The 17,626-nt window shown below is 37.1% G+C and overlaps 1 long non-coding RNA gene across 5 annotated transcripts; it reads right to left on the reverse strand.

The window, feature by feature from the left end:
- Positions 1-8,328: 8,328 nt before the first annotated feature.
- LOC131636978 (uncharacterized) lies at positions 8,329-10,593 on the reverse strand. 5 transcript variants are annotated; one of them, XR_009294240.1, is made up of 4 exons: positions 10,179-10,593; positions 9,353-10,017; positions 8,915-9,227; positions 8,329-8,774 (listed from the first exon to the last, which is right to left on the reverse strand). It is a non-coding gene; the product is annotated as an uncharacterized LOC131636978 (long non-coding RNA). The 5 variants fall into 5 exon arrangements; XR_009294241.1 differs by having other exon boundaries at positions 9,353-9,438; positions 9,723-10,593; XR_009294242.1 differs by having other exon boundaries at positions 8,915-9,045; positions 9,128-9,227; positions 9,353-10,593.
- Positions 10,594-17,626: the final 7,033 nt, after the last annotated feature.

The raw sequence follows: 17,626 nt of genomic DNA on the forward strand, positions 1-17,626 counted from the left end.
TTGTTGAAAGGGCTTTTGAGGTTGTGAAGAAAAGATTTCGAATCATCTCAAGTGGTGCTTAAGCGACTTATGGAGTCGACACTCAAAATTATATTATTATTGCATGTTGCATCTTGCATAACTATTTGATGGGAGTAGATCCCGACAAAGACTTGATTGCTGAGGTAGATGAAGAAATTGGCAATCAAAGTGCTCCTCAAGCCAATCATGGACATTTAGAAGTAGACGAGGATGAACAACACACGCATTTAGGGAAATTTTTTAGAAATTATATGATTAATGCAATGTGGAACGATTACATAACACACGATTAGAGAAAATTTGTAGAAATTCTATGATTAATGCAATGTGAAACATTACATAGTTGGTGGTTATTATGATGTATTTTGTCCGATTTGACTTTTATTTCATTAGTAATGAATTCCTTTATATATATCATCATTATTTCTCTATCATGTTTATTTTTCTGCAATTGTAATATATCAGGAATCATGTCTACCTCTGAAAGAGAGATATGGACAACGAATAGGGACAATGCTCTTATTGATGCCTTTGTGCATCAAGTAAATGAGGGAAACAAAGTCAACAGAACCTATACATCAAAAGCGTATAACAACATTACAAAGGAGATGAGTGAAAAGTTTCAAAGGCCTTTTCAAAAGGAGAAGGTGAAAGGTAGATGGAAATTAGTGAAAAGAAATTTTCATAAATGTTACGACATTTTCAAGAACTTGAGTGGATTTGCTTGGGATTCAAACACACATCGTTGGATTGCTGAACCTGAAGTTTGGAAAACACTAATTGAGGTATGTTTTGCTTGTTAATTATGCCACATGGATTCTAAGCAATAATTATAAGGAAGTATGTCATTTTGATTCTGAATTAATTTGTGTTATGTTCATCAAATAGTATATTCTGAATCAATTAGTTGTTAAACTTTATGTGGGCTAATGGTGTAAGTTAGTTTCAAATTGGGATGTAAATTAGTTAGTTAGATTGGTTCAAAAAATAAAATGTTAGCTACTGTTAGTAGCTACTGTAGTTAGAAATACAGGGCTGGTTTGACAGTTAATTAATTTAAAACTCTAGTTCTTCCTATGGATGGCATTCCCATTCACTACTTTTCCTCTATATACTCTTCAAATGGTAATATTATTATAACAGACGGTGGTACTGGTTTAGTGAGGTACGATGACAAAGGACAATTGCTAGATCATCATTCATATTGTAACGATGCATGTGGATCTCAATTTGCTCTGTACACAGAGTGTCTGCTTTCACTCAACAATGAACAAACTTAAGATGACACAAACAATAAGAATGGAGTACTTATAAATTCGTCGACCTTCACCATTTTTTTAATACTTATCATTATAATGTATTATGAAATAGTCTCTGCATCATGAAATATTGCTTGGTTTATTTTTTGTAATATGTTTATTGAAAGTGTTATTTGTTTGTGTGATTCACTTTTATTTATGCATGCATGTGTAATTAGTTTGAGTTCTTATTTATAATATGGTCACTGCTTGAAATGGTTTTATATAGTAAATTTGTTTCAAGAGTTTATACGTGTTAATCAAGATCAATATCATAATCACAATTGCATGACTTAACTCAAAGCAATTCATCAAAAACTTGATCATAGCCACATGAATTCATATTGTGTCATTAGCTGCAAAAAATGCATTACAGGAGGAAGAACCATTCTGTAGGTATTCAAGTTCAAGGCATACAAGCTCAAGGCATACAGAAACAATAGGTTTTTCCTAAAATTTAACACACCTACACACCTTTTTCTCGATTCAAGTTTGTTGACTCGTATCGGTAGGAACTACTTCTAGAGGTGGCGGTAGTTTTTATAATCTATAATAAATGTGTGTATAATAGTTTTGCATACACGCCTTATAGAAAGTGTGACTTGCAAATTAAAAGGAGGAAAACTGTGATTTATTAGAACTGCATCATGATTCAAAATTTCTAACTGAACAGGTGTCAACCGAATTCACATGTATGAACAGAACTATGAACCAAAATGAGCTGAACTACTACGCGTATGAACTGAACCCAACTGTTTTGTGTTATTTAACAGTTTAAATTCTAATTATAGCTTATGTTAATAGAAATCTAGGTATAAATGTGATAGGATGGAGAAGAAGCATAATGGGTGACCTAGACACTATAATGCTTAGGCATTGAATTCAGGAACTAATTCAAGTTTGTAATTATGGCTTACATATGGCATTTTAGGGCTGCATATTTATGCAGAAAGTGATAGTTAAACAAGTTTGTTATCAATTTAGATACATGTAGGCTCAAATTTGGTTAATTGATATGTTTCTATTTATAGTTAAATTGGTGGTTGTAAGTTTGGTTTGTAGTTCTCTTTCTACTATTTTTCTGTTGTGTTTCTGATTTTCAATTGATGTGCATTTCTCCAATTGTTTACTTTCATAACATTTATGTTTATTTCTTATTTGTAATTGGGAAAGGCATTGGAAGATGTGTTGTATGTGATTTGTGGGTGCATGACTAGATGATTGGTTTTATGTAGGCAAAACCAGAAGCTGCACAATGGATGACAAACCTGGTTCCTAATTATGACAAGTTGTCCATTGCTTGTGGAGATGATAGGGCCACTGGAGAAAAAGTTATGAATGATGAAGATATTCGAGAAAATCATCCACTCAATCGTGAGTCAAAGTCCATTGAAACTAGTGAGCAAGCGACATTAGAGACTTTGCAAGAGGGAGGCAATGATCAAGATGTTACTTCTCCTGAGGTGCAAATTTCACAAGAACCTAAGCTAAAAGATCTAAAAAGGCTCAAGATGAAGCTGAAATTGAAGGGATAAAATCTGCTCTTTTGACCATAGCGGATGCTTTTAGAGAGAGTACAACATCTCATGATAAATATTTTAAAGAAAGTGTTGCTGCTTATGAGAGAGCTAACATCAAACTTCCAATTTCAGAAGCAGATGTTTGGAAACTTTTACAGGAAATGCAAGTGGAGAGACATATGCTCACTCCAGCATATACTTATCTTCTTGAATACCCTGAAAAGGTTAGAGCTTTACTTGGACTTCCCAAAGATATGCGAAAGAATTATTTAGTTGAACTTATGTTTGGTCAAGGTCGTCCATCAAGGTAATTTACCTATTGTTTTGAACATTTTTCCATATACTTACTAATTCTACTAAAAGCATATATGCTGATGATATGTTGTTATTTTGTTTTGAATATTGTAGGAATTTGTGAGATGATGAAAAAGAGAAGTTTGAATATTGAAGTAATTTGTGGATGATGGAAGAAAGAAGTCGAGAATATGTGATTGATGCATAAGTTGTATTCGAATACATTATCTTGAATTGTAACTAATTTTGATATATGTGGTACTTATGAAAATTATAAAAACTCGAATCTACATTGTGATTGTCAATTAAATTGATTTTAAGAAAATTTTAGTACTTTTTTTTTTTTATTTTAGACTTCAAGAATAAAATAAAAAATATCGTCAATATTTTTATATTGAAAAGTTTATCAATTTTTTGTTGTATTTTTAAATTAATAATGAAATAAAAATATTATAGTTTTTTTAAAATATTATAATTTATTATTATTATATCAAGTTTTTTCATATTTAAATGTATTTTAATTTTAATTTCATTTATTATATATGGTTTTTAATTTTATCTAGAAAAAATTACCACTTTTTTGTATTTTTCAAATTAATAATGAAATAAAAAATAACACATTTTTTAAAAAAATTGAATTTTAATTTATTATTATTTTATCAAGTTTTTTCGAATTACATGTAGTTTAATTTTAAATTTTTTATTAGATATAGTTTCTAATCTTATTAGAAAAATTTATCATTTTTTGAATTTTTTAAATTAATAATAAAATAAATAATTTTATAATTTAAAAATTAATTTATTATCATTTTATAAAAAAAAATTATATTTATATTTATTTTAAATATTTTTATTAGATAAGAACTATAAAGTAGAGATGTTGCACCCCAAAATTTGCCCTCCTAATTTTATTTTTAATCGGCTTATGTTTCTCGTTTCATCTACATCTTAGGTCATAAATAAACTCATGCATCCATCAATCATATAAATATCTGGAGCGAGAGATCTAAGGTCTTGAAGAGTCATAGTTTTGACTTCTCTTTTTAAGACTCTCATCTTCACTCAAGGTTGCAAAATCTCCTTCATTGAAGTTTATAAAAAAAAACAGGTTTTATATCCCATATTTGTGGTGATTCAAAGGTTACTCTTCACTATTAATTATTGAATGAGATTCGAGATATAAATGACAAAGTGGGTTTCATGGTCTACGAAAGACACTTGATCGCTTGATTACATGGATTATTAATTGGTTTTAATGCTTATGCAAGAGGAAGAAGTGGAGTTATTCGGATTCATTTCATCAATTCAAATTAGTTCAGCTAAGTTATTTTGGACTATTTGTAAAGTATTGATAAGAGAAGAATACTGTGTTTATAAATGTCTACAAAAAAATCTACAAATTATGTTACACAGAAAGTCATTACAAGGAGATTTCATATCACAATTCCATTACATGCCACATTACAAGGAAAAAAAGGATTCTCCTAATGATGCTTACGTCGTGCCTTCCACTCTACCTTCCTCAACTCAATCAGACTCATCCTTTTTAAGATATATGTTGCCCTCAAAAAATAGAGGCAGCAGCTCCAGAAAATAGTTCCTGACCAACAATATTCACAGCTTCCATCTGATGTGGAGTCTGTTTTGCTGCAACAAGTACCAAATCCAACACCAGAGCAATTGGGTTCCCTGCTACCAGAGCACAGCATCAAATCCACAAGCCAAATGAATTGCAGCCCTGCACATAAATCCAAACAACATTCAGTATTTATCTATACCAATTCAGTGTCAACTCTAAATAGCCACACCAACTGTCAAAAACAGAATTCACTTCAAACAAATCCCACCTACTGCCAGCAAAATAACCCACTACAGCCTGTCCAAAAAGAATCCCTAACCCTTTCAAGCAACACCAATATCAATCGTACTAACTGAACCTAAACCATATTCATTGAGTGCAGTTCATAAATTCACAACAATTCCAAACAAAAACCAATTCTGTACAAGCAAAAAGAAGGTCCCTGCACATATTTACACCATTCTAAACCTGCTTCACAAGGAAAAAAACCTACATAAGCCAATTATTACAAACAAAATTTTAACCTATAATAGATTTTCAACCATCCTCCTAACTATTTCTAACCTCCAATCTATTTCTAAACCAGTCCATAACATAGTAACCAACCAGTTTCTAACAGAATAATCTAACAGGTTCTAGAAACTAACAGAAAACCAGAAAAAATCAGAAACCAAATGCAAGTCCCACATTCAAGAAACTGAAAAAATACCTTGCAAGCTATAATGCCGAGTCCCACATCTAAGGATTCCCAATGATCACCCAATGATTGCTCCTATAAATAGTCAGCTTCACCCACCTACAATGGACAAAAAAAAAAAGCACTATCAGTCTTCATCATTGTCTCGCTTGCAGACTTTGAAGGAAGAAGGGTAGAGCCTCAAAATCTTCTTCCACAATCCTCCACTCTCAGCTTCTTCTACGCTTCCATTTCCACACAAATTCTTCCACTCAACCATCGATTCATCCACCATTCTTTACCTTCATCTTCTTCTTCTTCCCTCGACACTCATAAACCACTATCTCCCTCATTCAATCTCTTCCATTCATCTTCAAGCCTCGTCTTTCACCATCTCAATCACCGACCTTCCACACCACTTCGTCATCGTCAAGAATCTTCATCGACTCTCTGCATCTCTCATCGCCTCACCTTCATCATTCCGCCTGAATCATCAATAACAACTCTCAGAGTTTCAGAATCAAGAAGAAGAAGAAGCAGAAGAGAAGAGGAACGAGTGAATCTTACCCGACTTATCGAAGAACCTCTCTGAATCTTTCTTCATCTTCATCAAATTTGAAGAAACACCAGACTTTCGATCGGATATTCAAGAGAGACGGCGGCGATTGGACTTAGTTTCGTCGGAAAAGTTGAATCGGAGAAGAGCGGAGAAGTTTCGTCAGATTGAATCAAGGTTGAAAACGGGTGTTGAGTCGAATCGGAGACGAAGAGAGCTTACTGTCGCGTTTGAATCGGAAGCGGAATCAACCACCACCGCCGCGCCGCCTTGAGAGAGAAGAATTCGAGTGAGAGGTATGAACCCTAATTTAACTCGTGTTCCTCTTTCTATTTTTCCATTCTTTCTTTTTGTTTTATTTGTCTGATAAGAAACTCAAGAAGTCTCCATAATGTACTTGGGCCGAAGCTGCTAATCACGCCTCCCATAAGCCCGTACACCTTCATTTTTGGTAATAACAAAATCTGCAACAAAACCAATATCTTGGGCCAATGCTGATTCAAACTCCCTAAGGCCCGGTGCTACATGTTTTTGGCTAAGAAAATCTGTGAACAAAAAAAGCCTCTTTGGGCCTGCCTCCAGGGGCCTGCGCCCAGGTACTATGGGCACCCTTAATCAGCTTTGCACCCCCTATTTCTCTATTTTCCAATTTTAGATTTAATTAGTTTTTACTAATATCTCTTAAGCAAATTTAATTGTTAATTTTCACTAATCATTTTGAGACATTAATACAAATTTTGACATACAAAAATAATCACCGAAAAGATGTTAGTTTAGTCTAATTTTTCCCTTAATGTCTAATCAAATTTTCTTCATAAAACCAACAAAAATAATAGTATTTTAGTCCACTTTTTGTACTATATTTTTGACTTGCTATTTCATGCTTGTATGTAATTTTGCACCATTATCACTCTCAATTTTGACTTCTAATCTTGCCTTAATTTTCATGTATCTCTTTCTCCTAACCTTAGGTAGAAGCCATGACAACATTAGGTAGAAATCCCTTTCATACTTAGGCTAGTTTCTAGGCTAGTTCTTTTTCCTTTTCAACCTTAAAACATCTAAAAATACTTGAATGAATTTCCCATAAAAAATACCAAGAAAACTCATAAAAAATGACTAATAAATACTTTGACCAATAAAAAGGGAATGGAAGCTTGTAACTTCCCTTGCTTAAGGGATGTTCGAGTGCTTGGGGCTCCCTTGCTTAAGGGTTCCATTCAGGCGTAAGTTCCCACTCTAAAAAACACAAACCAAAGAGCAACTCGAATTTCCCTTGCTTAAGGGATTTCCTCGAAACGCTCAAACTCTCTTCTCTATCTCGCCTCCGAGGCATTCTTTAATCGGACACGTTATTTCCGCTCCATTCCCAGCTTAAGACTCCAGAGGTCGAGCAGCGGAGTGCGAATGTAACTTCGTCCACTAAAAAACACAAAAACAAACAAAAACTAAAGAGCCGAACTACGGCGCTCTGATTCCTGAAAAGGATACGTAGGCATCAAGTCGCGGGGCTTGAACGAGCACAATTATTTATAAACCTTATTTTCCCCGTGTTTCTTTTCTTTCATTTGCATGCATTCCCTTAGTGATTAAGCTATAGATTTACACACCCTTTAGATAGCAACAAACATAGGTGGATACCATCGAGTACGATGGGCGTGAGGGGTGCTAGTACCTTCCCCTTGCGTAACCGACTCTCTTACCCGATCTTTGGTCGCAAGACCTTTTCTTATCCTTTCTTTATTTTAGGTTTTCTGATATTCCTTTCCCTCTTTGGGATAAATATATTGGTGGTGTTGCACCCCAAAATTTGCCCATCTATTTATCCCTAACTGGCTAAGTTTCACATTCATATGCATCCTTCCATTAGGTCATTTTACGCAACACACATTCATTGGATACATAATCAAAAAATCAAGAATCAGGGTTTATTTCCTTATGATTTCATTCACCAAAGTTTTTACTGAGATCAATTGGATCGGGTTTACTTCACTATTCATTTATTAATCAAGAGGATCTTTCTTAGGAAACTTGGATATAATTATTTGGTTCACTGTTTGAGTTGTAAATTACGGTACAATATTCATTTGGATAAAGATGTTAATTTGTGACAAGCCTCTTGAGATTGAGTCTCTTATATTGCTTGCTTAAGGAATGATTTATTTTGGGCCATAGTTTGGAAAAGAAATTATTCAAATTCTATTTGAATGTGAAGAGAAAAGCCTGCGTTATATTTCAAGCTCAAAAATATTCATTACATAAAGAATCCAAGGATCAAATGCCCATTCTCAAGTACCTAATTATGCATTCATTTGAAGGTCCATCTATGAATCACAAGGCAACAAGGCCATGGCCACTACAAAGAATCACCACTGTAAACTATATGCATAAAGGTCCTGTTGTATTACATGAATTAACTGAGCCAAAGTCAAGAATCCCTTACAGGAAGAAAAAAGAAAAACACATACATTGCCAAATACAAACACCTTGAGATTTACATATTTACATAAAATACATTATGATCCAAAGTTCCTAAAACTAGTCCCTGATTTCTTAATCATGCCTTCCATCTTTTTCCCAATTCCAAGCCATCTGCGCAAGAGATAAACACATATCAGTTCAGCCATGTGATCCTGTACTTACAACAAAAAAAAACTGAATCATCATCAGGTTTATCCTTCAAGCTCCATGCTGTCAACATTGCAAATGATTTGTCAAACCGGGCAGCTTCAATGTGTCCATCTGCTGCGGCAGAATACGTGAGCCAGTCCTTTTGCTGTGAACAACTTCCAGCTTTGCCAATAACTTCTCCGGCAGCCTTAACTTGACCCTGCAACAATTAAACAAGCTGCATCCATTCAATACAAGAGAAAATAAATACCCAGCATCCACACTACAACATTCAGCCACAGTTCATTTACAAAAGGAAAAACCAAAATAAACACTCTACATATTCAGTTTTTTCCTAACCTTATCAACCAAGCATTCATGCAACTCCAAATTTGCTGCATACAAAAAAAGGGACTCAACACGCATTAACCAATCCAAACCTATCAATAACTATATCCATGCCAAACAGCTCCATATATTCAAATTAGCACCTACAAAATCTAACTCAATCAAAAACAGTCCTACACATTGATTCAACAGCAAAGATAAAAAAGAAAAGGCCCTGCTGCTAACATCAAAGAGAAGGAAAACAGAGTTACAAAGCCTGCAGCATCAGAGTTCCAATTGACAAAAATAAAACAGTCACATATTAAAGCCAATCACAAAACCGAACCTGCACCATATGAAAAAACATGCAAAAATCAGTCCCATATGTATCTAACACAACCATCAATTCAATACATGCACATCATACTTCATATTATTACACAAAATCCAGAAAAAAGAACTAAACACTACCTAACAATATTAGTTAAGTCCGTTCCAGTCATAACCATAAAACAGTCCTTGCATATACCATATATTTATATTCAAGAAACCAGTCGCTGCATTCATACACAATCAAAATTGACAGTTCAAATTAGTTTCTAAAACCTACTACATTTCACACATTCAGTCCTTCCATATTCTACGCATAGAAACTCATAACAGACCTTCTTGACCACTTCTAATATTGCAGCCAGCCCTACGTTTATCATATTATTAACCACCCATCCAGTTTATACCATGTATTAACACACATATTCAAAAACTAACAGCCCTGTATATAACCCAAACCAGAAAATCAGAAATCAAATGCAAGTCCCACATTCAAGAAACTGAAAAATACCTTGCAAGCTATAGTGCCGAGTCCCACATCTAAGGATTCCTAATGATCACCCAATGATTGCTCCTATAAATAGTCAGCTTCACCCACCTACAATGGACACCAGAAAAAAGCACTATCAGTCTTCATCATTGTCTCGCTTGCAGACTTTGAAGGAAGAAGGGTAGAGCCTCAAAACCTTCACCATTTTCTCACTATCACCTCTGAACCTCCTTCAACATCAATCTCCGATCATCACCAAGAATCTCCATCAACTCTCTGCAAACCTCATCACATCACCTTCATCATTCCGCTCAACCTCGCAGCAACAACAAAACTTCATAAAATTTGCATAACAGAAATTAAAGAGGAAGAAGGGTGAGAGGATCGCAAACAGGGCAAAGGGAGAACTCAACAATTCATCATAAGAACTGAAGAAGAAGACGGAGCATTGCAGGAAGTGGAAGATCGCACTATTACCTGAAATTAGAGCTTGTCTTCATACTTTGCGCCCTTCAGGTAAGCTTTTCGAATCCGTCGATTATTCGTCCTCTCTGTGCTTTCTTGATACTACCGTGAAGGTTGAGACCCCCTATTTCTTTCCCCCATGGTCTCAAACTCGGTTTCATCATCACCTTAGTTCTTAGGGTTTTCAATTTAGGGCTCGAGAGGAAGATTTTGAGTGATTATCTTTCGAATCGACAAAATGAGCGCGGGAATGAATCAAAGGGGAAGTGTTTTGGCGTTCGGTGATGGTGGCCGCTCGGAGAAACAGATTTCTCCGGCGCCGTCGTTGGTTTGCGAGAGAAGAACGAGAGTGAGAATTCTGAGAGAGAGAGGAGGAGAAACGACGCCACATAACCCTAGTTCCTCTTATGTTCTTTCATTCAATTAATTGTTTTTTTTTTCCAATTAACATCCAGATCCAGAAAATGATAAAAAACGTTATGGGTCAAATGGCAAACAATCCTTGGACCTTTCACGGGTTCTCACCCCCAACTTGAGCCCAATAGCACCGTTTTTGGTGGCTGGAGTCTGATACCATAATCATCCTGGGCTGAACTCATCTTCCCCTTTGGCCCATTGCTTTCTGTACGTTGAATTGTAACAAACAAGGGCCAGACTCCATGGGCCATGCGCCAGTTTCTCTTTTCACACTATCATTTTCAATCGGCACCCCCTGATTCCATTTTGTTAATTAACCACTTTAGATTTTAATTAGTCTTTTGGTTATATCTTTTAAGCAATTTAATTCACTAATTTTCTCACTAATCTTTCAGACTTTAACACATGATTTTTGACCTATAAAAATAATCATAAAAAAATATTAGTTTAGGCTAATTTTGGTTTGATTCATTTTGCTTAATTCTAACTCAATTTCCTTCATAAAATCAATATATAAAAATACTAGTTTTAGACTATTTGTTTTTAGTCTTTTACTTGATTTCCTTCATAAAAATAATAATAAAAATAGTAGTATTTTTAATTCATTTGTACTATACTTTTGACTTGTTACTATATGCTTGTATGCCGATTTTTGTACCATTGTGTTACTCACTATTGACTTCCAATTGCGATCTTTAATTTCCATGTTTCTTTTATTCCTAACCTTAGGTAGAAACCATGATAACATTAGGTAGAAATTCCCTTCATACTTAGGCTAGTTTCTTTTCCTTTTCAACTTCAAAACATCTAATAAATACTTGAATTAAATCCCATAAAAAATACCAAGAAAACTCATAAAAAATGACTAATAAATTTCTGACTAATAAAAAGGGAATGGAAGCTTGTAACTTCCCTTGCTTAAGGGACGTTCGAGTGCTTGGGGCTCCCTTGCTTAAGGGTTCCATTCAGGCGTAAGTTCCCAACCTCTAAAAAACACAAACCAAAGAGTAAATCGAGTTTCCCTTGCTTAAGGGATTTCCTCGAAACGCTCAAAATCTCTTCTTCATCTCTTGCCTCAGAGGCATTCTTTCTCCTGCCTTCAGGGCATTCTTTCTCCTAATCGGACACGTTATTTCCGCTCCATTCCCAGCTTAAGACTCCAGAGGTCGAGCAGCGGAGCGCGAATGTAACTGTTCAACTAAAAAACACAAAAACAAACAAAAACTAAAGAGCCGAACTACGGCGCTCTGATTCCCGAAAGGGATACGTAGGCATCAAGTCGCGGGGCTTGAACGAGCACAATTATTTATAAACCTTATTTTCCCCGTGTTTCTTTTCTTTCATTTGCATGCATTCCCTTAGTGATTAAGCTATAGATTTACACACCCTTTAGATAGCAACAAACATAGGTGGATACCATCGAGTACGATGGGCGTGAGGGGTGCTAGTACCTTCCCCTTGCGTAACCGACTCTCTTACCCGATCTTTGGTCGCAAGACCTTTTCTTATCCTTTCTTTATTTTAGGTTTTCTGATATTCCTTTCCCTCTTTGGGATAAATATATTGGTGGCGACTCTGTTCATTTTCGCGAGCGTGCGACAGCTGGCGACTCTGCTGGGGATGTTGCTAGACCTGTTGCTGGTCCATCCTTAGTGAGTCGATCCTAGCCTGCGTTTGTTTGTTTATTTACTGGGTGTTTATTTGCTTTATGTCTATACCTTGTATATATGTTTGCATGTTTATTTTCTGCTTGCATATCATGTTTATTTCTGTTTGCACATCATGTATATGGATTATATTCTGTGTTCCTTGGGGTCTTCTGTTCTGTTTTGCAGGTGGGGGGTTGTGTGAGGTAAAAGGCCCACTACCCAGGCCAAGTGACACATAGGATTAGCGTGGATGCTCATGTTGACTACCGTAGCGCTTGCTATGGATGAGTTCAATATGGGGTACCACAACTGGGCGAGGTTCTTTCATGGAACACTGTGTCTGGCACGCTTGTTGCCTCAAACACTTTGTACCCCATGGGAACTGTAGACCCTGGTGACCATTAGGGACCTCTTGTCCGTGTCTAGACTACATACCCGTGAGATTGGGGTGGGACAGGAAACTTGACCTTCATCACACCCGGATTTCTGCCATTCAATAAAAGGCGTCGAACCTTTGATCCTGGGACATTTGACTTATACAGGAGTTCTACATTAGTTATCTATCAACGTCGAACCTCTGAATCTGGAGGTTTGACCTTATTTGACTTATGCAAGGGTTATCTATCAGAATCAACGTCGAACCTCTGAATCTGGATGGTTCGACCACCTTTGACTTATGCACAAGCTGTTTATCCAGAAAGCAACGTCGAACCTCTGAATCTGGAGGGTTCGGCCATATCTTATTGACCATGAGAAATTTTTATCCAAGAGGCCTTGATCCTTGATCCTGATACATTTGCATCTTCATTAACATTTTTGCATTCATGCATTTGCATCCATGGTTACCAAGACTCTTACCACCCTTCCTCTCCATCAGATCAGCCAAGACGATTCCTCCACACCGATATCTGACAAGAGCTCATAGAAGAAGAATCATGGAGAATTACGAACAAGATCAAGCTGCCATTAGAGAAGAGATGGACCAAATGAAAGGCAAGGTTGATGCTATTTTGGAAGCTATCCAAGCCTTAAGGGCTGAAAGAGTTCCTGTTGCGCAAGAGATTCCTGTTGTTGTTAATCAAGCTGCTGCTAGTCAACCTGATGTCATTCCACCTTCTTCTACTCCACTTGAGTTCCAAGCAAGGACTAATGCTACTCTTGGGATGCCATTCAACTTCATGACTGTTGATACCCTTGGAGCTTCAAGCCAAGGAGGGTCCATGCCCTTAACTTCTGGAGTGCCAACCACGAACGGGCCTGTTTTCCCATTTCCTACTCCACCTTCTCAAACAGAGATTCCTATTCCTGCTTTCTGTGGTACTCAGTTTGCTAATCCAGAAATGCAAACAATACCAACCGCTGAAAGAGCTCGACCCGTTGAGAAATCTGCTGAGAAGTATAAGATTCTTGAGGAAAGAATTCGAGCCATTGAAGGATTCAGTGCATATGGGATGGATGCTGAGGATATGTGTCTAGTTCCTAATCTGGTTGTCCCTCCTAAGTTCAAGACTCCCGACTTCCAGAAGTACAAGGGTTTGAGCTGTCCGAAGAGCCATATCATCATGTATTGTCGTAAGATGGCTTCTCACATCCACAACGACTCATTGCTCATCCATTGCTTCCAAGATAGCTTATCTGGGGCATCTCTGAACTGGTATATGAATCTGGAGCGTAATAGAATCCGATCTTGGAAGGATTTGTCTGATGCTTTCCTCAAGCAATATCAGTATAACATTGACATGGCACCGACTAGGTTGCAACTTCAGAATCAAGTGCAAAGGACCAATGAGACATTCAAAGAGTATGCTCAAAGGTGGAGAGAAATGGCTGCTCAAGTTAATCCACCACTTTCTGAATCTGAATTGGTTGACATGTTCATGAACACTCTTCAAGGACACTACTATGAAAGAATGGTTGGAAGTGTTTCTTCTGGCTTCTCCGATCTAGTCAGGATTGGTGAAAGAATTGAGAATGGTTTGAAAATTGGTAAGATCCAGAATCCCGCCAATGCTGCTGCTTCAAACCAATATGGGTACAAGAAACCTCAGGGTAACTTTGTCAAGAAGAAAGAAGGTGAGACTGGTGCCGCCTATGCTCAAGATCAAGCTCCTTGCTATCAAGTGGCCGCCACCGCCCCTCAAGCTTATGTGGCACCTGTTGGTCAACAACCTTGGGTCCCTTATCAACAATATGTCCAACAACAACAACAAGGTTTCCAACAACGAGGTTATCAGCAGAGACAAGGTCAACAGAGGCAGAATAGGCCTAAAAGGGTGTATGATCGTGTACCGATGACTTATAGCCAACTTCTCGCCGCCTTGCTTGATCAAAAGCTGATTCAATTAGCTGAAGCGAGGCCTCCTCCTGATCCTCTCCCTCCAAATTACAAGATTAATGCCAAGTGTGAATTCCACTCTGGAGGATCTGGTCACACCACTGAAGAGTGCAGAATTCTCAAAGACAAGGTTCAGGATCTGCTTGATGCAAAGGAGATTACATTCACACCTGTGGCACCTAATGTGGTCAATAATCCCATGCCACCTCACAATGGAGCTTCCACCAGTGGACCATGAAGACTTTATGTTTGTCAGAGAACATTTCATTTGCATTAGAATAAGGCCAAGTTTGCCATTGTATAGATTTCTTTAGTATTTTCAATTGTATTACTTTTGTTGTCATCAAGTACTTCTCATTGTAAGAAACTCATTTTGTTTGAATAAATAAAAATAATGTAATATACATGTTTTTCTCAAATCATTTCATCTTTGTCATTATGTTCATTGATACTTCACTCGTTTGTCTTAAGCAACTAAAAAAAGGAGAATGATGAAAATCAAAAACACATGAATCACTAATTGTGTGCTTTTGGAACAAGATCCTGCTGAGGATGTACAGGCATTGTTTCAATTCCTAAACACTGGAGTTATAAGGGAGTGAAACCTTCGTCAACCCCTTTGAGCCTAAGGAGTAGTAGTTTCTTTTCAAAAAATATAAAACCCTCAATCTTAACCAGGGGCAGGGTAGTCTTCAGTTAGTGCGACCGAGTGCTCAACTTTCAGGTATTCCATCAAAGGATCAATCAAATTCTATCTCTCGCAACAAAAAAGGAAGAGCACAATCCACAATGGATGTCTCCCATTCACTGAGAAAAAGGCAGTCACAACTTTTTCATCAAGTCAATCACCAAAGTCATACAACTTGTTCCCGAACGAGACAAAAAAGAGAATTAAAAAAAGTTATGAATCATGATAAAAAAAAAAAGGGAAACAATAGCCCGCTAAGTCAAAATAAAAAGAAAAGCTTTGAAGCAATTGACTTAGGCAAAAATTAGGGCATATCCCGCTGGACAACGAAAACCAAAATCAAAAGAAACTTTCTGTCCAGGCAAAAGTTAGGGAAGGCAAAAAAAAAAAAAGAAAAGACAAAACAAAAGAAGAAAATCCTCCAAGGGACAAGTTGTGACCATCAACAAAAGAACCAAAGGGTGACTGCCACCTCCATCGAAGCCATGAAAGGATCCTCATCCATCAAAATCCTTCCTGAAAGGTGAATACTCGTGTCAAGCTAATTGAACGTAGGACTGGAGAACATCACGAAGAAGGGGTGGGTTAAGTAGAACTTGAGCCTTTATCCTTTGTTTCTTAAACCGTGAACCCGGCCACGTTACAACCCTCAAAAGTCCTAATTGAAGCAGGGTTCGTTCTGAAAGCATACAAACTGTAAAATCATGTCAAACTGACTCCTAATGTTGCTGTGTCACTTGTGTTAGTATCAATACAACATTTTGACAAATAAAACTTTTTCTTTGAGATTAACATATGCATTGCATTCTCATTATCTTTTTCAAAACAGAATTGTCTCTAACTTGAAAATAAGTACTTGATACCAAGGAAAGTTCAACATTGAAATTCCATCGAGTAATCTTACAAAGGCAAAGGTTGGTCATCCACTGAGCAAATAGCTGAAGAATCCATTTGGTGGAAGAGCTCCCTACAATCTGGGGCATTCATTCTGTTATCAACACTGGGGCAGACCATTGCACATCTCCATGATTCGAGCATGTCAAAATTCTATCTCAAAAGGCCTACAAGCTGGGGCAAACTAGTGACAATTTTTTCCATCCCTAAGCAAGTGTCAGATATCAAGACAAGTGTCGAGGAGTCAAGCTAAACACCTCACCTTCACAAGGGTTGTCCTTCAAGCAACAACCTTCCACAAGGGCATACTCCATCCACTCCTGGTGTCTTGGAGACCATCATCGCATTCATAATCATACAATCATCATGCATATCATTGCATTTCCATCATCATTTCTCCCGTATGATCCAACCATCAACAAATCAGGGGCATCCACCCCATCTTGATTCTCAAGTAGAGTTTCGGAACTCCACCTAATCTATTCCACACAAAGCATAAACCCTGACAAATCAATCAGTATACTGCATATAGAACTCATTGCATCGCATTTTCAGAAGTGCATAAAATAAATCAAACATTTGCATGTGAAGCATAAGCCAAGTTACTCATCATATGAGGTCCCTACAAGCAATCAATTGATATTCCACTGGATCACTCAGAGTTACCATTGTGGTGTCATCTCTCATAATCAATCGTGTTCATCTTTCTTCAACCCTGAGTTGATGTTTTTGTGTTCAACCCAGAGTTGACTTTCCCTCCATCTTTTAACCCCGAGTCAATTATCTCTTCCCACTCAACCCAGAGTTGACGGTTATCTTTTATTCAACCCAGAGTTGATCCTTGTCTTTCTTTCCCACTCAACCCAGAGTTGACGGTTATCTTTTCTCCTTTCCCACTCAACCCAGAGTTGACGGTTATCTTTTATTCAACCCAGAGTTGATCCTTGTCTTTCTTTCCTACTCAACCCAGAGTTGACGGTTATCTTTTATTCGACCCAGAGTTGATCCTTGTCTTTCTTTCCCACTCAACCCAGAGTTGACGGTTATCTTTTCTCCTTTCCCACTCAACCCAGAGTTGATGGTTATCTTTTGCTTTTCCCACTCAACCCAGAGTTGACGGTTATCTTTTCTCTTCCCCTCTCACCCAGAGTTGACGGATATTTCTTATTGTTTGTTCTTTCCACTCAACCCAGAGTTGATGGTTATTCAACCCAGAGTTGATTCTTTCCTTTTCCCACTCAACCCAGAGTTGACGGTTATCATTTGTTCAATCCAGAATTGATTTCTTCTTTTCCCTCTCACCCAGAGTCGAAGGATACTTCTAGAATTGACTTCTCCTTTTCCCACTCAATCCAGAGTTGACGGTTAGCCTTTGTTCAATCCAGAATTGAATTTCGTTTCTTATCCCACTCAACCCAGAGTTGACGGTTATTTCTAATTGTTCGTCCTTCCCCTTTCAACCCAGAGTTGAATTACT

This window comes from Vicia villosa, unplaced genomic scaffold (assembly GCF_029867415.1).
Source record: "Vicia villosa cultivar HV-30 ecotype Madison, WI unplaced genomic scaffold, Vvil1.0 ctg.001881F_1_1, whole genome shotgun sequence".
Classification (NCBI taxonomy): Eukaryota; Viridiplantae; Streptophyta; class Magnoliopsida; order Fabales; family Fabaceae; genus Vicia; species Vicia villosa.